This window comes from Heloderma suspectum, chromosome 12 (genome assembly GCF_057233095.1).
Source record: "Heloderma suspectum isolate Gila_16-S chromosome 12, 16-S_ref, whole genome shotgun sequence".
NCBI lineage: Eukaryota > Metazoa > Chordata > Lepidosauria > Squamata > Helodermatidae > Heloderma > Heloderma suspectum.
Window position 1 is genome coordinate 9,575,849 of NC_139469.1, and position 27,273 is coordinate 9,603,121.

A 27,273-nucleotide genomic window follows, 5' to 3' on the forward strand; every position below is an offset into this window, starting at 1 on the left:
GAGATGGCAAGATTGAACATCGACATCTTGGGAATCAGCAAACTAAAATGGACAAGCAAGGGCAAATTTAATTCAGGTGACCATTATATCTACTACTGTGGGCAAGAATCCCTTAGAAGAAATGGAGTAGCACTCATAGTCAAAAAAAGGATAGGGAAAAGCAGTACCGGGGTACAATCTCAAAAAATGATAGAATGATCTCAGAATCCAAGGCAAACCATTCAACATCACAGTAATTCAAGTCTATGCCCCAACCACTGAGGCCAAAGAAGCTGAGGTTGATCGGTTCTATGAAGACCTACAACACCTTCTAGAACTAACACCAAAAAAAGATGTCCTCTTCATCATAGGGGATTGGAATGCCAAAGTAGGAAGTCAAGAAATAACCGGGATAACAGGCAAGCATGGCCTTGGTGTACAAAATGAAGCAGGACAAAGGCTAATAGAGTTTTCCCAAGAGAACATGCTGATCATAGCACACACTCTTTTCCAACAGCACAAGAGGCGACTCTACACATGGACATCACCAGATGGTCAATATTGAAATCAGATTGATTATGTCCTTTGCAGCCAAAGATGGAGAAGCTCTATACAGTCAGTCAAAACAAGACCTGGAGCTGACTGTGGCTCAGATCATGAGCTTCTTGTTGCAAAATTTTGGCTGAAATTGAAGAACGTAGGGAAAACCACTAAGCCATTCAGGTATGACCTAAATCATATCCCTTATGAATATACAATGGAGGTGAGGAATAGATTTAAGGATTAGACCTGATAGACAGAGTGCCTGAGGAACTATGGACGGAGGTCCGTAACATTGTTCAGGAGGCAGCAACGAAATCCATCCCAAAGAAAAAGAAATGCAAGAAAGCCAAGTGGCCATTGTTGAGTGTTCCAAATTTGTCCATGTGTAGAGTCATCTCTTGTGCTGTTGGAAAAGAGTGTTTGCTATGATCAGCGTGTTCTCTTGGCAAAACTCTATTAACTTTTGTCCTGCTTCATTTTGTACACCAAGGCCATGCCTGCCTGTTATCCTGGTTATTTCTTGACTTCCTACTTTAGCATTCCAATCCCCTATGATGAAAAGGACATCTTTTTTTGGTGTTAGTTCTAGAAGGTGTTGTAGGTCTTCATAGAACCGATCAACCTCAGCTTCTTCGGCATCAGTGGTTGGGGCATAGACTTGAATTACTGTGATGTTGAATGGTTTGCCTTGGATTCGTACTGAGATCATTCTATCATTTTTGAGATCGTACCCCAGTACTGCTTTTCCCACCCTTTTGTTGACTATGAGTGCTACTCCATTTCTTCTAAGGGATTCTTGCCCACAATAGTAGATATGATGGTCACCTGAATTAAATTCACCCATGCCTGTCCATTTTAGTTCACCGATTCCCAAGATGTCGATGTTCAATCTTGCCATCTCATGTTTGACCACCTCCAGCTTACCCTGATTCATTGATCTGACATTCCAGGTTCCTAAACAATATTGTTCTTTACAGCATCGGACTTTCTTTTCACCACCAGACACATCCACAGCTGAGTGTCCTTTCGGGTTTGGCCCAGCCGCTTCACTCTTTCTGGCGCTACTTGGAAATACCCTCTGCTCTTCCCCAGTAGTATATTGGACACCTTCCGACCTGAGGGTCTCATCTTCCGGCGTCATATCTTTTAGCCTTGTGAATACGTTCCATGGGGTTTTCTTGGCAAGAATACTGGAGTGGGTTGCCATTTCCTTCTCCAGTGGACCACATTTTGTCAGAACTCTCTGCCATGACCTGTCCGTCTTGGGTGGCCCTGCATGGCATAGCTTATGGCTTCACTGAGTTACGCAAGCCCCTTCGCCACAACAAGGCAGTGATCCATGAAGGGGAGACGGTGACTATAGCCATGAAATTAAAAGACGCTTGCTCCTTGGGAGGAAAGCTATGGCACACCTAGACAGCATAGTAAGAAGCAGAGACATCACCTTGCTGACAAAGGTCCATCTAATCAAAGCTATGGTTTTCCCAGTAGTAACGTATGGCTATGGGAGCTGGACTATAAGGAAGGCTGAGCGCCGAAGAATCAATGCTTTCGAACTGTGGAGCTGGAGAAGACTCTTACGAGTCCCCTGGACTGCAAGGAGGTCAAATCAGTCCATCCTAAAGGAAATCAGCCCTGACTGCTCATTGGAAGGACAGATACCGAAGCTGAAGCTCAAATATTTTGGCCACCTAATGCGAAGAGAAAAGATACTGGAAAAGACCCTGTTGCTGGGAAAGACTGAAGGCAAAAGGAGAAGGGGACGGCAGAGGATGAGATGGCTAGATAGCATCACCGATGCAATGAATATGGACTTGAGCACACCCCGGGAGACAGCGGAGGACAGGAAGGCCTGGCGTGCTATGGTCCATGGGGTCATGAAGAGTCGGACACGACTGATCAACAACATGAACTCTGTCGCCTACATGGCGAGCATTGGACTTCAGAGGAGAGAGAAAAAGCATATGGCAAGCATCCCCCGCAACAGCCTTCTCGCATCCAAGAGCCGCGCCTGCCAGCAGAAGAGGAGTGTCGTTCGTGAGAATGGTCCAAGGGAATTCCAAGTCACTCACCCATTCACTCCACACACACACACACACACACACCCTGTTTCACGTGACCTCCGCACACAAGGGCTGCAAAGCGAAAGTGCAAGTTTTGGGAGCAGCTGAGCCAGAACAGCCACCAAACGTCTGACCCACTCGGGCAGGGTGAGAAACTCCTGCTGAAATTCTCTCAGGGCTGCAAGATGGGACTCCTCTTTTCCTTAGAAACCTGGGCACTCATCATTGTCTTCTTGGCCCTCTTATAACTCGGGGCGGGGAGAGGGTGCTGTGGCCCTGGGATTGGAGAACAACCTCTTGGACAGCGGTGGGGTAGATTTAGGAGAAGGAAATTGCCTGGGAAGTGAGCCACAGGAAGGAGATTTGACAACGTTGGTGCGGAATTGCAGGTGGGGGGATGCAGAAGACCGGGCCAGATGCAAAGGAGGAGAGAGGGATCCATTCCTGTTCCTTTGAGCGATTGCCTAAAACCAGGGAGCTGAAGAGGTGGCTTTTCCTGCTCCTCGTTGCTCTTGTTCTAATATTGCTCTTAAAGGCACTGGGTCGGTTCTCACCCTTTGTGTTTGGGCCTCTCCCTTCGACACCCGGCAATGTGGGCAAAAGAGCGCCTTTTGAAGAGGCTTCCTGCTGCATTTCCAGAGCATTCCCGGGTTCTAGCTGACATCTTCATGCCAGGGAAGGCAGCCTGCTGCATTTCTGAGGGGGCCGTAGCCATTCCTGGTGGAACGGTCAAATGGTGCTCACACAGGATCTTGGAGCCAAGGCCAGCGCCAAGGGTCAGCATGATTGGGCGCCTGCAGAGGGCCCTCACCCCACTAGGGGCCCAGTGACAAGAGCCTCCTGGAGTTGCTGCTCCACTGCAGCGTTGCAACCTGCTTCTTCCCCTGTCTCTCATTCTGACCCGGGCAGCAGCGGTGGTGAGAAGGAGGAGCAGTGGATGCCACGGCCTCCTTGCTTCCTGGCTCTCTGCCTGTCAAGCAAGCCAGCAGGAGCAATGATGAGGAAGGGGCTGAAGAGCATTGGTGACAATGGTGGCAAGAAGGTCGACTCACTGAGGGAAGAGTGCCTTGCCCAAGGTCCCCCCAAAACCTCGAGCCGGCAGTGCCTGAAGCCCTCAGGGGCTGGCCACCTCCCTCGCCAGTCTGTCCAGCTCAGCCAGCAGCCCAGTAACTTGTCAAACGGGCCTCATCCATCCTTTCTCACAGCCGACCTTCCTCTTCTTTGTTCACAGACCCTTCTGTTGCTCTTCCTCCCACGTTTCATGGCCCTGGTTTCCAGAAGGAGGCCAGGGATCTGAGAAGACCGGGGTAGGCAATGTAGTACTGTCCAGGGGTTTTCTGGGTGACTATGGCTCCCATCAGCCCCAGCCTGCATGGGCAATGGTCTGGGGTTCTGGGAGTTATTGGACAAAATGCCTGAAGAGCTCCGGGTTGCCTAACTCTGGAGTAGACGGTGTCAGGAGCTGCTCTGGCCTACAGCTGGCAACGCCTGGAACTTATGTTGCTGCTGTTGTGTGGTGAGTCACTGGGCTGCCTGCAGCTCAGAGAATTCCCTGGGAGAAAAAGGTTTTCTTCAGCTCTCCAGTGACTCCACCAACCCAGGCCAGCCCCTGCATTCTTCTGATTTAGAGGAACTCTAAAGCAGCCTTGCTCGACCTGGTCAGCCTTCTAGGTTGTTGAACTACAAATCCCAGCATGCCCCATGCTGGCTGGTGGATGCCAGGAGTCGTAGTCCAACACATCTGGAGGGCATCATGGTGGATAAGGCTGTTAAAAAGCTTCTGGGTCTGGCTAGGATTTCTCTTGGGCTGGGGAACCGTTGCATCTGGCTCCTGAACTTCCAGGTTGTCAAGGGCTCCTTGGAGGACTCTCTTAGTCTAATGCAGTAGCCAAGTCCAGACACAGACAAAGGGATTCTTTTCAAAGCTTTATTCCTCTTTTACAACTTAACAACTCTACCGTTAGCAACTAGATATGAGCAGCAGAGTACCTATGCCCTAAGTTGGAACAGTTGGTCCCCGTTTGAAAGGGAATTACTGGCAGACCCCTGAACTTAAGGACTAGGGAGAGTCCCTCCCCTTTTCCCTTGGATCCTCTGTGCGCAACCGTTGTTTGCGCGCCAACTGGGCACTACGCCTCCTTTCCGCGCCCTCCATTTGGCGCCGCTCTCTGCGTCGGCGTCGCGCGTCCACCAAGTCTGCTATCCGCGCTCTGTCACTCCCAGGACTGCTATGTAAGCTTTGAATGCTGGTGGGAGGAATCTCCGTCAGCTGTGGGCCCTGGGAAAGAGGAGTGCGCTCCTCTCCCAGGAGCGACTGCTCTTCCTCAGAATCAGAACTACTCTGGGATTCTATAGGCTCAGTCTCCACCCTGACACAGGTCTTCCTCCGTGGCTGCTGAATGGCCTGCAGTGGCACAGATTGGGCCTGCAGGCGGAAAGCACAGTGCTGCACTTCCCCCAGCCTCTGAGGTCAGGTGGGAGTCAGGAAGAGCTTGGTGGAGATGTGCTGGAATATCTTGGCTCTTCCTCTCACCATGCAAGTGTGCTGATCCTTCTGTGATGCCTCTTCTGTTGACTGCCTCACCGATATCTCCCCTTGGTTGTCTTTCGAGCTATGGGATCCGGCCTTTCCATTTCTTTCAGAACTTGGGGGTTCCTGGGCCGAGACCTTCACCTTTCTTTGGAACCATTTTGGAACACCGTGAAGTGAGCACCAGGAGAGCTGATCGCGTGGCAGCGGATCGCCCTTAGAGGGTGACCAAAGGCAGGGGTGGCCAACCTCAGGCCTGCGGGCCAAATCTGGCCCACCTGGCATCCCCTTGAGGTTCCCCAGATGGCCACACACCCTTTCCCCTGGCCGTCGGTCATCTGGTGGCTTCTGAGCTTTTGCATGTCCCCCCTCCCCATTTTAAAAGGTTGGAATGCCTCTCCTAAGACTTAGTTACTGGCAGTGAGTGAGAGCTTTAGGGCACAATCCTATTGGGACGACTGTAAGCCTCCAAACTCAGAGGCTTACGGCCATCCAGTGCAGAGCAGGAGGAGTGGCAGAGGCGATCTTTGCTTCCACACTCCTCCTACTCTGCGTTTTGGCAAGACGGGCTTTTTTGCACGTCTAGCTGGGGCTCTGTGGAGTGGGAGGGAAGCAGCCAGGTGGCCTAAGGATACATCGTAAGCCAGCCACCCCGGTCCCCTCCCCACCCACTGGCACGCCTGGTTTCCCTCCTCATGCAGGTTGCCGGCATGATTCTCTCCGCACCAGCTGTGAGGAGGAGGGGCTGTCAAGAATGGATTGCCCTTTCCCTTTGCAATCAGCACCACAATAGACACAGCTTCAAGCTAATACGACTTCATTTTGCTAGAGACTAGCCTCTCTACAAATGCACATTCAAAGAAACTCTCAGACTGCCCCAGGCCCTAAGAACTAATCAACATTCTCTAAGCAGAGGAGGCAACCAGGGGATAGAGAAGTTGCAGGCAGTTTGGGGATGAACCCCATGGCCCAGCTAGCTTCTCAGTGATGCCCCTCCCTTAGGGTGGCTCCCTCCTACGTTGGCTTCCAAGAGTGGCTATTCGGGTGGAACGTGCCCTAGCATCTCTCAAGTCATGCTTCCCTCTTCCTCCTCCTCCTCCTCAGAAATTTGAATTCCTACAGAGGAGGGAGGGGGCAGGGACTCAGCCTGGGCCATCTGTTTGTCAAGGTCTTTGGAGCAATCTCTCCCAGTGTCTAGGCACCAGTAGTGTAGTGGAAAATTCAGAAGTGCAGAGTCCCTTCATGACAGTCCCAGCTATGCCCCCTCACAGCCATGCCCCCTTCTAAGATTACACAATCTTGTAAGATATACAACCTTCAACTGGGATCCAAAACCAGTGCAGCTGAGAGTAAGGCAGTGGTATTTCAATTGGACATCTGAGAAAAAATGCAGGGGTGTTAAAATCTTTTTCACTCACTCACTCACTCAAACACAAACATTTAAAGTTTTCAAAATATGATACTCTATGGAAGCTTCACCCTCACTCGGTGGCAGGGAAGGGGAGGAGACAGCTGGAAGAGCCTGGCCCACAGCAGTAGGCTAGGAGTGGGGGGGACCTGGCTGAGACCTGGCTCTTAAAAAAGTCCTGGGTCTTCGTCCCTGTGAGACCCCCCACCACTACACCCCTGCTAGGCATGCTAGGGAGGGTCCCTCCCCCATGCCTTGATCTAGCAGTTCTAACTCTGACTCAGAATCGGAGCTGTGAGACATCTGAAAAGGCTGGGACTCATCCCTGACAGGGGAACTTGGATTCCTGGCTCCGAGGTTGGAGTGCTGACTCTGACCTCGAATCCAGGAATCTGAACTATCCTATGCTCCCCTCCGATTCTGTCTAGGGGCCATAAGATTGCTCCCTTAAGCTTAAATATGCTGGTATTTTGGGTGCAGCCCCTTTTCCCTTAGGCCCTGCCCATCCCTGCCAGGTGGCTCCCCAGAGCCTCTCTGAAAATGAATGCAACCCTCAGGGTGAAAGAGGTTCAATACCCCTGAGCGAAGGAGCTTGGATGGTGCTCTCTAATGACTTCAGTAGGGATAGTTCAACGTCCACATTTTTAAAAAAAACTGATAAAACATTATTCCAGAGTTGGGCTGGAATCGAGATCTTGAGAGAGCAGAGGATACTGGCTAAGTCTTTTGCCTTCCTGCTACGCTCGCGATGGAACCCGTTTGGGGCCTTTATTCTGGCAATATTGCAGCGGTGTTGCAGCTACGCTGGTGCAACCATGATGCAAACCAGCCTAGATTCCCCGATACCAGAGCATCTTCAAGGTCCACTGGCAGAAAGGCACTTAGTGGTGTCCCATCCCCTTCCAGACAGTGTCAATTGAGGTCATTGGACTGCAAGTTTTCACAGATCTCCCTGTTTTTTGCTGCGGGCTTCTCTGATGTCTTTCTTAACTTGACAGGGGATTTTGGTTTTCGACCAGAGATGTTTTCAGAAGTACAGCAAAATCTGGGGGTGAGTCTTCCACAGAATGTAATCCCAGGATGGGAGGGGGGTGGCTGGTTTACTGGTTGATTCTGAGAACTAATGTGCAAACTTACCCAGATGCTACACCTCCTGACTTTGAAAACCTGTGTGGATATCATTTATGTTGTGCCAAAAGCCTGTTGTGCCAAAAGCCTGGGAATTCATAGAATCATAGAGTTGGAAGGATCCATTTAAGCCATTAAGTCCAACACCCTGCTCAATGCAAGAATCCAGTTTAAAGCATCCCTGAGAGATGGCTGTCCAGTCTTTGCTTGAACACCTCCAGTAACGGAAAACCCATCACCTCCCTAAGCAATTGGTTCCATTTTCTGACTGCTTTGACTGTTGGGAAGGTTTTCCTGATGTTCAACTGACATCTGTATTTCAAAGGTGGTTCTTCTTCTTTCTGGCAATTAGAATTTTTGATGGCCGCCAGCCAGTGATGGCTATTCTGGATCCAACCGTCATCAAAGCCATCCTGGTAAAAGACTTCTACACCCATTTCACCAACTGCAGGGTAAGTATTCATGAGTGAACCTCTGATAAGATATATCATAATGCTGAGAGTTAGTGTTGGTGGGGGGGGGGGTTGTAAGGAAGGCACTGTAAGGATGCACTTAGCCAGTGGTTGGGCCAGTGCAAAAAAGAATGGATTGAGAATAGCATCTGCAGTGCACAAGTGTTCTGACTTCCTTTATAACTCGGACTACTTAGGACTTTGGTGTGAATGAATTTCTGGGCACATCAATAACAAGAACAGTCGATGAACAGTGGAAGAGGATTTGTACCATTCTATCTCCCACCTTCACCAGCGGGAGGCTGAAGGAGGTAAGATGGGAGGAGTAGCAATGTGTTAAACACTATTGCCTTTTATTTAAACTGTTTTTGCCATTACTAAACAAGATTAAAACTGCACTCTGCTTTTGATGAACCATTCTCAATAGATGATGAAGAAAAATTCTGCAGTTGTAAGAACCTAGGAAGCAGCCATATATAAAGTCAGGCCTAACTGAGGGCATCTCTACACCAGCCTAAAATCCTGCATTTAAAGCAGGGCTTTCTGCTTCCATTTTAAATGTAGGATCACAACTTCCTTTTTCATGTGCTTCCTTTTCCCCCTCCTTCTCCCGGTATCTAGAGTCTTCCATTCGCTTTTATTGCTCTCACTCCTTTTCTTGCTGCTTTTCCTCTTTTCACGGAGGGAACTCAAGTGGAACACAACAGGGTAATCTGATAGCTCATTATCTGCGATCTATTTAAAAATGGAACAAAGGGCATTTAGTGCAGGAGATGCCCTGGAAGGTCACGGCGTCATGTGAAGAGCCCGCAAACTTCGTGAAGGAGCCATCTCAATCGCAGGATAAAAGCTCCGTGTGAAGAAAGCCTCAGTCTACACCAGAGTTGAGCAACTTGCGGCCCTCCAGATGTTTTGGCCTACAACACCCATCAGCCCTAGCCAGCATAGCCAATGGTTAGGGATCATGGGAGTTGTAGTTCAAAACATCCACCCCTATAGACCCAACAAGCTATGCCATTTTGTTTCTCTGTTTGCTACCTCCATTAGAAATTCTGTTACATCGGACAGTGAGTAAGGGCACACATGATTGAATGCTCCCCCATGTTCTGTTTTGTTTTAAGTTTATGTACATAGAAAACTGACATATCAGGGAAACAAGACAATACAAGTAAACATTAAGGTTCTGTATACTGCATATTCCATTTTAAATGAGTATTTGAAAGACAGAGAGAGATCGTACCAGCCATCTTGGTCAACGTATCTGTGTTTTCTCATTTCCCTCAGGATGTTTGGGGCAACAAATTGCTCAGCCCTGCTCTATAGTGAGTAGCAGCCGCTCTCCAGAGTTTAGACAGGTTTTTTCTCAGCCCTACCTGGAGATGACAGGCACTGAACTTGAGGCCTTCTGCATGGGAAGCATTCGTTCTCCCGCTCAGCTCCTGCCTTTCCCACTCTTCTTAGGAAACTCTTCCCATCTGCTTCTTCAGCATAGGATCCTCTTGCATTTTGCGGAAGATTCTGAGCAGTGGAGGCTGGTGGCTCTGTTTTTGGTGGGGCTCTAGGTCCATTCTGGGTTTCAATCAGAACCAGCCAGAACTGTCACGGAGCTATCCAAGGTGCTGAACTCAATCCGCAAAACAAGTTCAGCATCTTGGATAGCTCCTGCAGAGTTCTGGCTGGTTCTGAGCGAAACACAGAGTGGATTTGCAGCCCCACTGAAGTCGAAGCCACCAGCCTCTACTGATTCTGAGTCACCTTCTCGGGCATAGTCAGTTCATTCTGGGCCCTGCCCCAAGCCTGTCAGGCTTCATATGTTGCCCTAAATGAACTGAGAGTGCAACCTAGAACACACCCGATGCTCTCCTGCAGCTGCCAGATGTCTTTTGTAGAATCGTATCCCCCATTACAGATCTTCTAATTGAGGAATCCCTCATGGTCTTCCAAGAATCCCCAGGGTTCCCTGGAAGACCCTTTAAAAACTGCTGTCTTAACATATTTAAAGGCGCAATCCTATGCATATTTAGACAGCAAAAAGTCCTACAACTCCCAGCACTGCTTGGAGTTGTAGGACGTTTTTGCTGTCTAAACATGCATAGGATTGTGCCCTAAGCCAACAACTGACCTCACAATCAGGGTGGGATTTTTCCTCCCATGTTTGCTATTTCATTGTAAGGTTCTAGAAACAATTCTAGCTAGGTTAACTAAAGTGAGCTTTGCCCACAGTCATAAGAATCCTGATGAGCATTTACATATGATCACTTGAATCAGTCTTCTCCAAACTGGCACCTTCCAGATGTGCTGCATTACAACCCCCATTATCCCCAACCATCATGGTCACAATGGGGATGATGGGAGTTGTAGTCTAACACATCTGGAGGGCCCCGGGTTGGGGAAGGCTAACTCAAATGGTCTTTGGAAGGGTGGAAGGATGCATTTCTTTACCCATCTAGGCCTCTGGTTTTTATCTACACCAAAGTAAGCTATGTTCAGGGATCCACAAACCCTCACTGACCTTGGTAGTCAGCCAATGTTTATACTTGCCATGATCCATCACCCCCGCTGCAGAAGGAGGGGCAAGGTTTTGTCTGACATCTTACCATGCTCAAGGCTTAGGGTGACAGCACCTTGGGGAATCTCCTTCACAGAAGTTTGTGGGCGCTTCACATGACGCCGTGACCCTGCTGTGACCCTCCTGCACTAAATGCCCTTTGTTCCGTTTTTAAATAGATCGCAGATAATGAGCTATCAGATTACCCTGTTGTGTTCCGCTTCAGTTTCCTCCGTGAAGAGTTAAAGCGGCGAGAAGAGGAGTGAAATCAATGAAAGAGAATGGAAGACTCAGATACGGGGTGGGGGGCGGGGGGGGGAGGAATCACATGTAAAGGGAGCCCGTGGTGATCCTGCATTTAAAATGGAAGCAGAAAGCCCCGTTTTAAATGCAAGATTTTAGGCTGGTGTAGAAATGCCCAATGTCAGGGAGAGTCCCTACTCTTCTCTAGACTTGGGAGAAGTACAGCAGTTTTCCCTGATGCTGTGCTCACCAGGTTAAAATATGTACTTGCCAGTGGCGAGTATATCTGTGGAATGGATTCTTGGCCAGGGCTGGCCCTCCCATTAGGCAGGGTGAGGCAGTTGCCTCAGACAGCAGCTGCTGGGAGGCTGCAGCAAGGTATTCAAGGACAGAACTGTGTGCCTTGCGGCCTACTCTCTGCCCCCTAAGTTAGCCTGCTGCCTTCAAGTTCTGTGTACAGTTCTGGTCACCACACCTGAAAAAAGGATATTGTAGAGTTGAGAAAGGTGCAGAAAAGGGCATCTAAAATGACCAAGGGGCTGCCTGGAGCAACTATCCTATGAGGAAAGGTTACAACATCTGGGATGGTTTAGCTTGGAAAAAAGGCGAGTAATGGGAGATATGATAGAAGTGTACAAAAGTATGCATGGTGTGGAGAATGTGGATAGGGAGACATTTCCCCCCCCCTCAAAATACTAGAACCCAGTGGGGTCCTCCCATGAAGCTGATTGGCAGGAGATTCAGGACAGATAAAAAGAAGGGCTTCTTCACACAGCACATAGTTAAATTAAGGGGAATGGACAAATGGAGGATAAGGCTATCAGTGACTACTGCTCATGATGGCTCTATGGCATGCTACCTCCAGTATCAGAGGCAGTATGTCCCTGTACATCAGTTGCTGGAGAACAATGGCAGGGGGGACCTATTACACTCCTGTCTTGCTTGTGGGTTTCCTGTGGGCAGCTGGTTAGCCACTTTGTGAACAGAATGCTGGACTAGATGGACCCGTGGTCTGATCCAGTATGGCTCGTCTTCTGTTCTTAAGTTCCCATCATTACTGTTGAAGACCGATTCATCTGCCAGTCCAGTCAGCTTTTGTATATGGAATGGGAGGGGACGCCATCTTGTCCTTCACCTCAGGCAGCAAAAATCTTGGGCCAGCCCTGCCCTTGGCTATGTTAAGTGATCCATCCATCTTCAGTGAGCTTGACAATGCATGCATCGAAGAAAGTAATTTGAGAACCTAGCTAATCATGTTTGATGTGATATAGCTGTGTTCTCTCCATGCTAGATTACTTAACACTTCTGGCAGCTTGCCAATGGTCATTCCAAACTGCTTGTTGATTTAGGACTTCATTTAATGGATGGCCAAAATATCCACAGTGTCTCAGGCATTGGTCTGCATTTCAGATGTTGCCCATCATCAACCATTATGGGGAAATATTGGTGAAGAATGTCCAGAAAAAAGTGGACAATGATGAACCCATAGATGTGAAACAGTAAGTAATTCCTGTGGGGCTAACAGGTAGCACCCCATACTACCATGGAAATTACAGGAGAGTTTGTGAGGGATATAGAGTCTTATACCAAGTCAAGGTACTTGTCCATCTAACCCCGTAGAGACTACTCAAACTGCCACCAGCTGTTTAGGTCTCTGGTAGAGAAGGTTCTTTCTTTTCACCTATGACCTGATCCTTTTAACTGGAGACACCAAGACTTGCACATGTAATCTTCTGTATGTAAAACATGTCCCTACCACTGACCAATGGTCCTTCCACTAAATCTATAGTCCAATAGATCCAACATGCTATGCCATTTTTTTTTTTCTGTTTGCTCTCTCCATTAGAGATTCTATTATCTCAGACAGCAGGTGGGGCACACATGATTGAACACTCTGCCATGTTTTGTTTTGTTTTGTTTTAAGTTTATGTATGTATATAGAAAACTGACATGTCAGGGAAATGAGACAATACAAGTAAACATTAAGGTTCTGTATACTTCATATTCTGAGTTTTATTTGAAACAGAGACACAGACTGTACAAGCCATCTTGTTCAACTTATCTGTGTTTTCTCATTTCCCTCAGGATGTTTGGGGCCTACAGCATGGATGTCATAACCAGCACTTCGCTCAGTATCGACATAGATTGCACAATCTACCTCAACAATCCTCTTGTTGTGCACGTCAAGAGGTTTCTCAAGATGGACTTGTTTACTCCAGTGCTAATCCTGACTGGTATGAAGTCTTTATGCACCATGGCATTTGGACACACCCACTTACCTTCTAAGCTTTATTTTTAAAACTAGTTGTGGGAAGGGAGCTTATTCCAAAGTAATGATGCAACCTTCTTTTTGCAGAAGGTGATACGGTTTCATCTGCAACAACCATTTTCTGCATGATTTTTCAAGTTTCTAGACCTACAAATGGGCAAAATGGTTTCAGAGCATCAGAAGAGCCATGCTAGATCAGACCAAGGGGCCATCAGATCCAGCATATTATTCACACAGTGGCCAACCAGCTGCCCATGGGAAACCCACAAGCAGGACACGAGTGCAACAGCACCCTCCCGCCCACGTTCCACAGCAACGGGCTTTGATCCCTTTCATTGTGGTAATGACCTCTACCACCAGTGATAGTAGTGATGGCCACAAACCTGGATGGCTTTAAAAGGCGGTTAGACAAATTCATGGAGGATACAGCTATACAGCTATCAACAGCTACTAGTCCTGATGGCTACATTTTACCTCCAATATCAGAGGCAGTATGCCTATCTACAGCAGTTGCTGGGGAACACGGGCAGGAGGCACTCATGTCCTACTTGTCGGTTTCCTTTGGGCAGCTGGTTGGCCACTGTGTGAACAGAATGCTGGACTAGATGGACTCTTGGACTGATCCAGCAGGGCTCTTCTCATGTTCTTATGTTCTTAAGTTCCCATCATTAGTGCTGAAGACCGATTCTACCAGTCCAGTCCGCTTTCGTTCGTGGAATGGGAGTGGGTGCCATCTTTCCCTTTGCCTCAGGCAGCAAAAGTCTTGGGCTGGCCCTGCTCTTGGCTAAGTTAAGTGATCCATCCATCTTCAGGGAGCTTGACAATGAACTCATCGAAAAAAGTTTCTATCTTATGTCGTATCACTTTATCTGTACGCCACCCTGAGATCTTAATGATATAGGGCAGGATAGAAATGTTTTAAATAAATAAATAAATATCAAGGATGAGAAAGAATTTGGGCTGTAAAGACAAATCAATTAACTGGTTAGATTTATTGGTTAAAAAAACTTTTAGGGTGCAATCCTAAAAAATATTGCAAGTTTAGACAGAAAAAAGTCCTACAATTCTCAGCATGGCTGGCTGGCTTGTACATGCTAGGAGGTGCTGGACTTTTTTCTGTCTAAACATGGATAGGGTTGTGACCTTAATTAACTAATTTCTGTGCTCCTGATTAATGATGCAGCAATTTCTTTTTCAAAAATAATTTTAAATACAAATACGTATTAAAAACTGCAGATAGTCAGCACATCTTAAAAGAGGCATCCACCCTTTTTTATGTGGGAGGAAATGCTTCTTCTAAGTTGATGGCTGGTATGACACATGTATGCATTATGGGGGGGAAATCATGCTGCTTGCTTTAGAACTATTGCTTTTGCCTATATTCAAATTCAATTAATTGATAGATTGACTAAAATGGTAATCAATTAACATTTCTTTAATTGGTTGGCAACCCTAGACAGAACACTTCCAAGTGAGTGATTTTCTTAGACTTAACCCGTACATGAACCCAATGGTTCTCATTATACTTGAAATAAAATATGGAGGGACATCCATTCTGAAAGGTTTTCATGTTAATAGGGCTCCTTTGATGGCTCTGACAATCCATATCTTCTAGAAGTGGGAGTGCTGAGCAGACAGAAAACCAAAGACGAGCAGAAAACCAAAGACCATGGTTTACTTGATTCTTGGGAAGCTCAAACCATGGTCCATGTTCTAAGCTATGATTAGGTCAAACCTTAGTTTGAAAGCATGATGCCTCACTGTTCAGCCTCATTGTTAAAAGGAAAGCCAGTTCTTAAGCTTTTCTTTTGGTAAGGCACCAGAACCAAAAAAAAGCACCTCAAAATAATGGCCTGGCTTGCATATAATACTAACCCATGGTGTGGTTTGTTGAAATCTGGCTTGTTGGGTCTAAACCCATCCACACAAACCATGGTTTGTTAACCAGCTACAAACCACAAACAGAAGCCATGGATTGTTGTTATGTGTAAACCAGGTCTTGGTAAACTGGTGACTGTAAGCCCCTGGGTTGCTTAATCCATTGGATGTCATGCACGAGTGGGAAAGAGCAGGGCTGCTACCTACAGTGTGCCGACCACTTCCACCTTTACTCTGCTTCCCATGACTGACTCCGTCACAGACAACCCACGGGCTGTTATTACATGCAAAGTGGCCTGAAGTCTGGCTTGTTTAAACCATGACTTCTCATGACAGCTGAACCCAGAACTGTGGCTTATCTCTGGCTTGTTTATACTGCTGTCTGTCTTGAAATGGAGGTGACCAGCAAGAGCAGCCTGCAAACAAGACTGCTCTGAAGGCTGGCAAAATGGGCCAGAGAGAACCTAGCCATGGTTAGTTTGCTCTTCTGTAACACAATCCATGGTCAAAGCAACAAACCATGGTTAACATAAACCATGGCTTAGCATTACATGCAAACAAGTCATTGAATAGCTATGTCCTTAACTCCCAGCCTTGCTGAAAAGAATGGGCCCTCTGTGCTTTAAGCAATTAAAGTCAAACTCTTTGAAATGTAGAGCTGAGGTGCTGAAGCCTTTTGAAAAGGAACAGCTTTAGCCTTAAGCACACCAACTCTGTATAATTAATATTTATTACATTAAATTTGTCGCAACGTACCTCCAAGGAACACAGGATACTGTACATTGTGTTCATTCTGTGTGTGTGTGTGTGTGTTCATTCTCTCTCTCTCTCTCTCTCTGTTAGTGTGTGTAAACACACACACACACACACACGTGTTAATCCTCACAACAACCCTGTAAAGTAGGTTATGCTGAGAGACAGTGATTGGCCCAGGTTCATCCAGTGAGTTTCATATCTGAGCAGGGATTTGAACCCTATGTCTTTCTTATCCTAGTTCAGTTCTTCCACTATACCACACTGACTGTCCACCATATTGCACTCTTCTGCCAGGGCCTTGTCCCTCAGAAAGAGCTATCTAAGGGCTTCTCCACATGGGGCTTTTATCCTGAGATTGAAATTGGTTACTCATGGATGTTTGCAGGTCCTTTACATGACATAATCAGCTTCCAGGGCCTCTCCCAAGTCTTCTGACCTTTATCCCATTTTTGTTAAGGATCAGAGATAAGGAGCCATTAAAATACAGTCGGTTGAATTTCTCCACGAAAGAGGAGCTATACCACAGTCCCATCTAGTGGCTGTATAATGAAACATATAGAACTCGCAGATAAAGGGGGGGAGGGAAGCGCATGTAAAGGGCTGATGTTAATCCCACAAAGAATCCAGAAGCAGAAGCCCCAGTAAAATTGTGGGATAAAAAGCCTCTGTGTGGAGAAGCCCTAAGACTCCCTGGCTGGGTTTCCACCTGGGATGCAGCTTCGTGGCATCCTCATAAAATATCATTTTGCTCTTTCCATTCCTTACCCCAGTGCTACAAAAGCTGAAGATCAGAGTGATGCCTCAGTCCTCCATAATCTTCTTCACTGACGATGTCAAAAAAATCAAGGAGGATCGGCAAAAGGATGATCACCCAGTCAGTTTGGCCCATTTGGTGGCCTTTTCCTTGCAATGTTTCCAGTTTTCTGTGATTGTGCTGCAAGAAGAAGAAGAAGAAGAAGAAGAAGAAGAAGAAGAGAGTTTGGTACCATGATAACCCATCCTAAACCACACAGAGCTACCTTTTGATTCTGAGACACCTCATTGGGCTGGAGAGGCGATTGGACATGCATTTGACCATTCATTGACTAGGCGTGCATTTGACCATTCCTTCCTTCCTTTCTTCATTGAATGAATGAATGAATGAATGAATGAGGGTCCATTCACTGATTCATTCAGCCCCACTCATTGGTTGGGCATGCATTTGACTATTCATTGGGGATTCATTTCACCATTCTGTCATGATAACCACAGCATCTGTGTGTCTGTTCCCTTGCAGAACCAGGTTGACATTCTGCAGCTAATGATGGACTCCCAAGGGTCAGGCAACACTGCAAATTCATATAAAGGTATGTATATAGAACCCATCTTTAAATAGAGGTTGCTAAGGATACTGAATTGGGTAGACAAGCTCAAGGTAAACATGAGTGGATTGTGCAGAAGCAAAGGGACTGTAGAACAGAAGGCCCCCTCGGCTCTATTATGGGTAGAAATGCTGCTTCAGACTTCAACACAACTTTCACGTAATTGCCATTCCATACCTACTCATGGGAGGCACCTCAGGCACAAGAACCTGGTTATTCTCGGCTATGGGGTGATATAGAAATGCAATTAATAATGATAATAATAATAATTATTATTATTATCTGCTTTGGCTGCTGGGATGCTTAGAAGAGCTGAGAGAACGTTGGCTTTCAGGCAGCTGCCAAAGAGTGGATCGTCTGTAACTGAACTTGGGGCCGTGGGCGCTTCCAGAGTGTATGGGGTTGGGGTGGAGGTGGCAAAATTCTCAGCAAGATTGAAAGCCTTGCCTTTGGATATATTCAGGCTTAGAACTGGGGGAAAGCAGTGCATTTTGAGAGCTTTTGTTATCTATTTTAGTTCACAGAATCCCGCCTTTGTAGGGGCATTGGTAGGCACAGAAAAGATCTGGGCTCCAATGTTCCCACTGGTATCGCTGGAATTTATTTTTCTTAATTGCCATGTGGAGGGGGGATTTTAGGGGCCCACAGTGCACAAGAAAGGAAGGATAAACCTTCCCTCCCCCACTGTGATTCCCCTGGAAATCCCCCCCACCCCGCAACTAAGCTTAAGAAAAATTCTCCCATTTCACCTATGGAAATATATTTTCTAAGCTTATGTGGGCGGTGGGGAGGTTGGGGGGCATTTCAGCATGTGGGAAGAGGGAGTAAACTCTTTCCTCCCCAGCTGCAATTCCCCTTGAAGATTGCTCCTGCATGGCACTTAAACTGAAAAGAAAACCTTCTATTGGTACCAATGGCACTGAGGTCCCTGGGGAATAGGTTCTGGAGCTGAAGCTCTGTGGGTGTGTTTTGAAACAAAGGGACTTTCCCCTTTGGTATGCGTACCTAGTACATAGGTCAATTTTATTGAAACTGCTCAGTGTCTAGAATTAGGAAGTTGATCAGAGAGAGAGGTGGTCCTGAGGAACACTCACATGTGGTCTGAAACAGAGATGTGGTAGGGGGATGATGGATGAAAAGGACTCTCTGCCAGCATCCCCTAAAATGATGCCCTTGGTTTTGTGGCATGCATGTCTGCTCACAGGTTATGATCTTCATGTTTGCATGTAATGCTAAACTTCCCTTCCTCCGGCTTGGTTGCAAGGAGGAGATCAAATGCTCTATTTTCGATTAACCACAGCTAAATGTTACATCCGAACTGTGGTTAATCTTTGTTGTTGTTGTTCAGTCATTCAGTCATGTCTGACTCTTCGTGACCCCATGGACCATAGCACGCCAGGCCTTCCTGTCCTGCGCTCTCTCCCGGAGCGTGCTCAAGTCCATATTCATTGCATCGGTGATGCTATCCAGCCATCTCATCCTCTGCCGTCCCCTTCTCCTTTTGCCTTCAGTCTTTCCCATCATCAGGGTCTTTTCCAGGGAGTTTTCTCTTCGCGTGGTTAATCTTAGCTATGGTTTATTGACACAAGTAAGCTTCTTAAACTATGGTTTGAAGCTGGCTTGTTTCGGCAAATCATAGTTAAGATTAATTATGATTTGTTGGGTTTGGACAACACAACGAGCTGTGATTAATCTAAGACGAAAGTGAAAGTTTCTGAATTCCTCCCTCTTGGAAGTTTAGCATTGGTTTAACATTATGTCTGAACCAACCCATTCTCTCCTCTGCCAATGTTCAAACTGGCAGAGTGCCACATTCTCACATAATTCTGGTGAGACTTCCCCATTTTGTTGGGCTAGTTTGGGATATTTTACATCTCTTCCCATCTGGAAATATGACCACTGATTATTACAGGCTACTTCTGTATATTGATTTACAATTGTGTTTTTCTTTCTCATTTATTTTCAGCTCTAAGTGACGAAGAGTTTTTGACACAGGCCATGGACTTTATTTTGGCTGGTTACAAGACCACCAGTTCCACACTCAGCTTCCTGTCTTATTGCCTGGCCACCCACCCAGATGTTCAGCAAAGACTGCAGGAGGAGAGGAAAAAAGATTTTCCCAATCAGGTAAGTATCTCTATTATAAACTCGTTAGCTCATGTTAATTAAGGATGTGTGTTGGCTTCCTGGAGGTATCGGGTTAGCCACTGTGGGAGACAGGATGCTGCACTAAATGGACTCTTGGTCTGATTCAATAGGGTTTTTTTTTCTTAAGTTGCACATTTTAAATATATATATTGTAATTATGCATCTTCAAAGTCTGGGAGATGGATGACATTCAATGATTCCTGGTCCACTGGAACAGAATTCAATTATTTATGGTCCTATTGTGAGAGCCTAAACATTTCTAGGTTTCCTCCCATGCACCAGGAAATATTTTCCTTCTTCACAGGAAATGCTCCTGCCTATGATGTGATCCTTCAGATGGAATATCTTGACATGGTGGTGAATGAAACCCTCAGGCTCTACCCTCCAGGAGTACGGCTTGAAAGGGTTTATGAAAAAAGCGTGGAGATTAATGGACTGACGATCCCAAAAGGAGTCGTGACCATGATCCCTGCTTTCATCCTGCACCGTAACCCAGAATATTGGCCGGAACCAGAAGAGTTCAGGCCCGAGAGGTATGTTGCAAGGAGGATGGCTCTCCTTGTCTTGAAACTGACAAATAAAAATTGTAACAAGAGCAGAAGGAGACCAGGGAGCTAGCGCAATCGTTATAACACCTAAATAATGCATTTATCATTGTTTGACATCCACTGTCTGCAATGCCATGCAGGGTCTTTTTATGATCTACATCCATAAACTGTGCATGGAATTTAATTAACTGTATTAGAGAAAATGACAACTATGATAGCTTTAGCGGCTGAAACATTGGCCTGGTTTTATGTCCAGCTATCAAAAGAAGAGCTGTAGGGCAGCTGGCACCAAGCCACGCAAATACACAGTGGAAGGGTAAAGATGCTTGCAGGAAATTAAATTTAATCTTCCAGGTTTGGGATTAGAAAAGATCCCATGTGCAAAAGCTGCTTCTTGGGCCAGAGTATAAGGAAGCAGGAGAGAGTTGAAGGTGCAAGTAAAAGCCCTAATTTATTTTGGATCATAGTAGCATCAAGAATCTTCGGGCACAATCCATTAGGATGTTGTTCTGCACAAGGTCCGCTTAAATGAATGGGATCTACACACAAATAGGGCTTGAGAAGGGACTCTCTGTAGCTGGGTGGTAAGCAGAAGGTCTGCATTCCCTGGCATCTCCAGCTGAAAAGGAAATGGGACAGGGAATGGGGAAGACCCTCTGCCTGACTCTAGACAGCTCAGTGTGACTGGGCTAAATGGACACATAACCTGATGTGATATAAGGCAGCTTCCTATGACACGGGCACTTTAAGTAGCTCGAACTCTGTAGGCCTTCTCTGCTGTGGCACCCCTGTTGTGGAATGCCCTCCCTTTGGAGGCTCAATCGGCGCGTCCCTTGGTTACATTTCGGCACCAAGTAAAAACATGGCCTTTTACCAGAGCCTTTGAGGGCTAAATGCATCCCCTAAAGTAGCACACTGTTTTATTGTTTTAGATTTTAATTGGTATTAGCTTGTTTATCAGTTTAATACGTTTTCAGCTGTTTAAATTATGTATTGTTTTATACTGTTTAAATTGATTTTATCTGTATGCTGCCCTGCGATCTTAATGATATAGGGCGGGATACAGATGTTTTAAATAAAGAAATAAATAGGAAATAGGAGCAAGGTTTCACCACTGTCAGCCAGGGAGAAGGAGCACCATTAGCCACGGGAGCTAAACAAGCCCTCCCGTGCTGGTATTCCTCAATAAGTACCACGTGCAAAGAAGAAATACGTGATCGTTGATGTCATCATGTCCTCCTTGTGAGCAGCGCTGGCTCCAGGTTTTTGCGGGCTGTTGGGCGAGACTCCCTCAATGGCCCCACTCCCTCAGCGATTCTACCTTCTCACCGCAATTTCAGCGGCTGCTCTTCCTCCTCCTCTTCCTCCTCCTCCTCTTTCTCATCATGGCTGCCACTTGCTTACCTGACAAGCAGAGAGCCAGGGAGCAAGGAGGCAGCGGCATCACCTGCTCCTCCTCCTCACCGCCTCCGTTGTCTGGGCCGGAGCGAGAGGCAGGCGAACAAGCAGATTGCAATGGTGAAGAGCAATTCTAGGGGGTTCTTGTCAGTGGGCCCCTCCTGAGGTGTGGGCCCTCGGCAACTGCCCGACCATGCCTACCCTTGACGCTGCCCATGTTTGTGAGCTTTGCAGCAGCAGCATCTGTTCTCCAGTGTTGGATAAAGAATAGTTTTAGTTGAAGGGATAATAAACTTATTGTCCGTTAAGCTTATCCTTCGTTGGGACACGTGCAGAGGTGAGTATGTAACGCTGTGCTGTGCCGAAAATTTCTCCCACATTTTTTCCCCGACCATTCTCATTCACTTTGATAGAAAAGAAATGGCTTTTGAAAAGAAATTCAAAGGAGGAGAAATTTCGGAGAAATTCTCATGGGCTGCGTTTGGGGTTGTTGTGCTTACCTTATTTATGAGGTGGCTGTGGCGTGTGCATGAGTGTCCTGTCTGTCATCGTGCAGTCATCTCTGTGGCAGCCTGTCGCCTCCTCGGTTTCCCACACTTCAGTTAAAGCCTTCGTGAGGAAGATGTCATGAGGCCGTTCCTCCCAGGGGGCTTTTTCAGTTCAGGAAGTGCCGGTGGCCTGGGAGGCTGCAGAGCAATGGGAAGATGTGTAACAGAGATAGAAAACACACACAGCACTCTGGGCCACCTCTCAGTGATTAGGTAAGCTCAAAAATGCCACCAAAAGAATTTCAAAATTCTGCCTCAGAAAAGCGGAAGCCTCAACACAGTTGAGGCTATTGCCACTTGCAGGGGCAGTGCAATAAACCAAAACCCTTTAGGAAAAAAGAGCAAACCTGTGCTACAACCCCTGCCAATAGTGAGCCCTATCTGTGAGAAACTGCTGGAGAATTTCTCCTCCCTTCGGAGAAATTCAGTGAAATTCCCCCCCCCCCTGTTTCTCTGCCCACAAATAGACTGGAGAATTTTGAGAGCCCATTTGTGCACAGCTTTAAAGTAAAGTGGCTGAAATTATCCTGAATTGTGATACTGCTTACCTACAACCTGCTGCAGTTATTTCTGTGAAGAACATGGCCTTTGGATCTGCCCTTGGAATCTAAGCTTTACTGGAGCTGATCAGATACCCGAAGTGTACATAAGTGTAGCCATGTATGTAAGCATACTAGGTAAGACTCAGCCCACCCACTTTCCATTTGGGCCCCACCCACCATGAGAATGCAGACTGCAGACTTTTCCCAGTAGAGGCATTGGTAAGTGAGGCCCATGAACCTTCAGCCCTGAATCTATTTCCATGGCTCTGAATGTAATCCTCAGAGTCCTAAGAGCTTTTCTACATGAGGCTGTTAATCCGTTGTATCTACCTTCGGTTTCATTGTGGAATTGAGATCTGAGCATTACATGAGGAGCATTTCCTTTCCTGCTTTTCCATCACATAACCTCTAGGTGGCACTGTGGTTTAGCAGAATAGCACAAATACACAAGAGAAAATGGTGCTTTCTTTCACTTTTGCAATTAAATGCTGCATTTTCCCTGCTCTAAAAAAAAACCCCTCACTGAAAGTGCTGGTTAGATACAGAAATGAAACTTGAAGGGTCACAACATTGTTTAAAGAACCCATTAACAACTGTGGGTAGGGAATGATGAGTGCACAATAAATGCATCATGTAGAAAAGCCCTAAGTGTCCATTGGTGCTCATGGAAGTTTCCCCCCCTCTCAATTTAATTATAATTTTGTTGTTTATTCGGTCAGTCGCTTCTGACTCTTCGTGACTTCATGGACCAGCCCACGCCAGAGCTTCCTGTTGGCTGTCGCCACCCTCAGCTCCCCCAAGGTCGAGTCCGTCACCTCCAGAATATCATCCATCCATCTTGCCCTTGGTCGGCCCCTCTTCCTTTTGCCTTCCACTTTCCCTAGCATTAATTATCATACCAAGGGGTAATTTTCAAGAGGGATTGCAGCTGGGAGGGAAAAGTTTACTGACCTTCCCACATGCTGAAATGCTCCCACCCCACATGGCAATTAAGTTTATTGATGGCAATAGGAGACTTCCTTAGCTCAGCTACCATGCGCGGGGGGCAGGGGTGTATTTCTCTGGGATCATAGTTGGGGAGGGAAGGGTTACCCTCCCTTGCCTGTGCACTGTGACCCCCAAACAGGCCCCCTCTGCACAGCAATTAAGCTTAGAAAAAAATCTTTCCATTGATCCCAGTAGAAATATTGGGCCCTGAATCTTTTAAGGGCCTAACAACACCCATTTCCTATATTTTAATTTGGCACTTGGGCAGAATGCGGCTTCCCGCTCCTGCCTTAAGTCAATAATTTGACCAAAATGAATGTCCTCAAGAAGGGTTTGTTCTTGAATATCAGCTTCAGTCTCCTCTTCCCCATCAGTGAAGGAACAAAAGGTGCGTGCTGCCTCCTGTATCTCTATGTATGCCTTTGGGGATAGAAGCTTCACTCGCTGTTTTCTCTCTTCTGATTTGTAAACAGGTTCAGTAAAAAGAACAAGGAAAGCATAGACCCATGCGTCTTCTTGCCCTTCGGCATGGGTCCCAGGAACTGCACTGGGATGTGCTTTGCTCTCCTGGTCATGAAAGTGCCTGTGGTGGTCTTACTGCAAAGATTTTCCTTCTGAGCCTGCAAGGAGACGCCGGTAAGCTGCAGGTTGCGTCTAATGTAAGACAACGTGTGTTATAAGCTGTCTCTCTTGCTAATGAATGCTTCTTCACTAAAAGCAGTCATTCTCACAGATCCCCCCCCCCCAGTTGTTTTGACACAAAAATAGAACCCTGCTGGCCACCCAAGGCAGAAAGGGATGGTGGATGAGGGAACAGGGCAAGAGGTTTAGTAGCCACAGCGCCGCTCAAAATGTCAAGATATGGGCATCGTCTTTGGGGGAGACCTGGCAAACCTAAGCACAGGTGTCCTGATTTCTATGCAGTTCATGAGATGGATAAGAAATAGGGATGTACAAAACCACTTACCTGTTTCATAAGTGGCATCTGCGGTGGGGGGGGAGGCGCTCCGTTCTTCCCCCCGGAATCCTCCCTGGCCGGCTCCGCTCTGCGGCGACTCCGCGGAGCTGCCAGCCGGGTGTATCCGTAGCCGGACATCTGGCTGCGGCAGGTCTGACGACGCAAATGGCAGCCAGCATAGCAGCCACCATTTGCGTCCCTTCTCTGAGTTGTGATAGGCTACATAAATAATTACGGCAAAGATCGGGGATGCAAATGGCGCAGCAGACGTGATTTGCGTCCCCGCTCTTTGCCATGATAGGCTACGTAAATATTTACGTAGCCTATCACGGCTCAACGAAGGGACGCAAATGGCGGCCAGTGTAGCGGCCGCCATTTGCGGCCACAGCCTGGCAGCAGCCAGAGCTGCCGCCGGAGCCGCTGCCAGAGCCGCAGCCAGGTAGGCTCCGTTTTCCGGGGGTTTTGCGGGGTGGTGGGGCGGGTTGCTCCATTCCGCCACGGATTCTGGGGGGCTGGAATTCGGCCTCCGTGGGATCCGTAGCAGAATTCTCTGACATCCTTAATAAGAAAGGACTGCTGAATAACCTCAAATTGCTGGTGATTAAGCAGTGTGCTCAAACCTTGGGTGGCTGTGCTTACACTTCAGCTGGGAGTAAGCCTGGTGCTTTGGTTACCAGGCAGAAGTGCAAAATATGCTTCTTGTCTGGGGGATGCTGAGTTGTTGGCCTTTTTTCTGTCTTAACATGGATAAAATTGTGCCCTTAGATACAATTTTGTGTCTTTATTAATTGCATCAGTGGAAGTGTGGAAAGTGATACAGATGAATGAAAAGTAACAGAAGCATGGTGCTTACATGTGTGTATATAATACACACACACACACATACACCAGGGCTGCCCCCAGACATTTTGCTGCCTGAGGCAAAGAACAAGATGACGCCTCTCCCATTCCATGTACAAAAAGCCAACTGGACTGGCCGATAAATTTGGCTTCAACACTGGTGATGAAACAGTGACCTCCATTGCACCTGACGGCAGCAGGCTAACTAAGGGGGCGCAGGGCAGGCTGAAAGGTATACAGCTCTCCCCTCTACCACCTTGCTGTTGCCTCCCAGAGCCTGCTGCCTGAAGCGACTGCCACACTTTGCCTAATGGCAGGGCCGGCCCTGCATACATACTGTATATTATGTGCTTCTCAGTCATTGCCAGTGCTGTCTGCTGAATCTTCCCTACCCTTCCCTGAATCTTCCCTGAATTCGTCCCATTCACCAGCTTCTTTCTTTCTTTCTTTCTTTCTTTCTTTCTTTCTTTCTTTCTTTCTTTCTTTCTTTCTTCCTTCCTTCCTTCCTTCCTTCCTTCCTTCCTTCCTTCCTTCCTCTTATTGGCAAAGATCCCCATGGAACTGAACAGCAAGGGCTTCCTGCAACCCAAAAAGCCCACCAAGCTAAAGTTGGTTCCCGAAGCCACTGCTGCCCCTGAGGAATAGAGAAACTGGAAACAGCAAAGAGGCTGCTGCTACCTCCCTCCTCCCACAGCACATCCCATGGGACTAGTAACTTGAGTGAATAGTACTGAAGACTGCACATGGAAGATCGCATTTAGTAGGGATGGGGGAGAATTTCTCCCCGAAACTTCGGGGGGCTGAGTGCCAACGTGTTCGGCCCCCCGAAGTAGTTTCGGGGAGAAATTCTCCGCACACCCCCCGCCCCCTGCACCCGCCCCAGGACAGGACTTACCTTTCCCGAATGTCCCTCCTGGCGGCGGGTCCCGGCGGCGGTTTGTCAGTTCTTCGTCAGGGGTGGGGGCAGCAGCCGGTCTTTCGACCGGCTGCCGCCGCCGCCATTCCAATAAAAGTAAAAAAAAAAACGCCCCCGTGATAGGCTACGTGACGATTAACGTAGCCTATCACGGCTAGATTTGCAAAGTCAGCCGTGATAGCCTATGTAAATCGTCACGTAGCCTATCACGGGTGACTTAAAAAAAAAAAAAAAGCGCGTACGGCTAATGGCAGCCCCCATAGGGAGCCGCCATTCATGTTCCTTATTTGGTCGCTGTAGTCTACGTAAAGATTACGTAGACTACGGCGAAAATAACGGCAACGCTATTTGCGTTGCCCTTATTTTCGCCGTAGTCTACGTAAAGATTTACGTAGACTACAGCGACCAAATAAGGAACGCGGATGGCGGCTCCCTATGGGGGCCGCCATTTGCGTACACGCTTTTTTTTTTAAGTCACCCGTGATAGGCTATGTGACGATTAACGTAGCCTATCACGGCTGACTTTGCAGATCTAGCCGTGATAGGCTACGTTAATCGTCACGTAGCCTATCACGGGGGCGTTTTTTAAAAACTTTTTATTTCGCGGCCGGGCGAGGCGAGGCGCCTCCTCCCCGGCCTGAATTTCGGCCAGGCGAGGCAGGAAGCCTCCCCCCCGGCCTGAATTTCGGCCGGGCGAGGCGGGAAGCCTCCCCCCCCGGCCTGAACTTCGGGGGCAGCAGCGAAGTGCCTCCCCCCCACCGCGAAGCAAGCTGTGAGACCAGGTAAGTGGCTTTCGTGCACTCCTAGCATTTAGGAATGTTCCCATTACTCCCTGCAAACAGAAAGCTGGCACAAATTTGGTCAGAAATTTTCTCTCTGATCTGCTAGTTTTCAGTTTATGGGGTGCTTTTGATCTGGGATCCAAAAATGGTATCTCTCCTCCCCCCCACCCGCCCCCAATGCTCTGAAGTGGTAATGCCCATGTGACCATTTCATTTCGCTGCCTGTGCTAACTCATTTAAGTGATGTGGTTCCAGCTGTTATGGAATCTGAGCATTTTCAATGTGTAAAGCATTTATTACCTCATCTCTTCAGAGAGGCAGCCTGGAGAGAGCCGAAGGTAACTGGAGGCTGAAGTCTACATAGGAAGTTTTTCTATTGAAGCAAGCAATTAGAGTTGGGTTGTTCTTTTCTCCTCCAAGTGCAAAGCATGTACTTGCCCATTTCATT

The 27,273-nt window shown here is 47.3% G+C and overlaps 1 pseudogene; it reads left to right on the plus strand.

Moving 5' to 3' along the window:
• Positions 1–3,582: 3,582 nt before the first annotated feature.
• On the plus strand, positions 3,583–25,772 carry LOC146336512 (cytochrome P450 3A24-like; annotated as a pseudogene).
• Positions 25,773–27,273: the final 1,501 nt, after the last annotated feature.